This window comes from Chiloscyllium punctatum, chromosome 13, assembly GCF_047496795.1.
Source record: "Chiloscyllium punctatum isolate Juve2018m chromosome 13, sChiPun1.3, whole genome shotgun sequence".
NCBI classification, from domain to species: domain Eukaryota; kingdom Metazoa; phylum Chordata; class Chondrichthyes; order Orectolobiformes; family Hemiscylliidae; genus Chiloscyllium; species Chiloscyllium punctatum.
In genome coordinates this window covers 1611402-1612274 of record NC_092751.1, presented here as the reverse complement: position 1 = coordinate 1612274, position 873 = coordinate 1611402, and the positions used below count along the sequence as shown (strand labels likewise).

General features: G+C 46.3%; 1 non-coding gene across 1 annotated transcript; it reads left to right on the top strand.

Annotated features, from left to right (window-relative positions):
* Window positions 1-589: 589 nt before the first annotated feature.
* Window positions 590-662, top strand: trnav-cac (transfer RNA valine (anticodon CAC)). Its single transcript has one exon. It is a non-coding gene; the product is annotated as a tRNA-Val (tRNA).
* Window positions 663-873: the final 211 nt, after the last annotated feature.

The window sequence follows — 873 nt, the reverse complement described above, 5'->3', positions numbered from 1 at the left end:
TAAGCAACACAACGTTTTTGGGGGACACCGCGTGGAAACAGATCCTTCGGTGTATCTCGTCCATGCTCAGCACATAGCCAAATATAAACAAGTCCGGTTCCCCAGTATTTGGCCCCAAACCCTCTCAACCCATCCTATCCAGAAACTCATGCAATTTTCTGAGCCTCCTCCGCTTCCTCTGGTAGCTCATTCGATACATGCACAACCTTCTGTGTGGGAAATGTGCCTCAGGTCCTTTGTCAATTTCAGCCCACTCACCTTAAACCTATGCTCTCGAGTTTTCAACTCACCCCAACTTGGGTAAAACACGTAAATACTCAGTTTCCAACCCTTCCATTAGATCATGTCGCAGTCGTTACGCTGCAGGGAAAGTCGTCCCAGCCTAGTCCACCTCGCCCTACGGTCCAAACATTGACCACATCCTTGTCTATGTTTTATCATCAATTTCACGTGTCTTTTTTTAAATGTTTTGAAGATGTCAATTACGCTGGACAACAACGAGCTATTGGAAACAGAAAGGTGAAACGAAGAATGGCTTCAACTTTCAGTGCTGGATGCCCCTGAGCTGCCGGACGGGCGGCTGCGGCTTGTTTCTGTAGTGTAGTGGTCATCACGTTCGCCTCACACGCGAAAGGTCCCCAGTTCGAAACTGGGCAGAAACTGCTTTGTTCTTCAACGGCAGCCTTTTACATGGGCAAGAACGGTGCTTTCTTGCTTGCTTTCCCATCTGCAAACCTGCCTTCGAAGTTGCTTGAACAAATCTGCTCGCGTAGTGAAATGTAATGCAATTCCATTTAATGACTGTGCAAAGAATTGTAAAGTTTTTATCCAAACTGGTTCTGATCATATGCAATTCTGTTTGAGAGTGTAGTT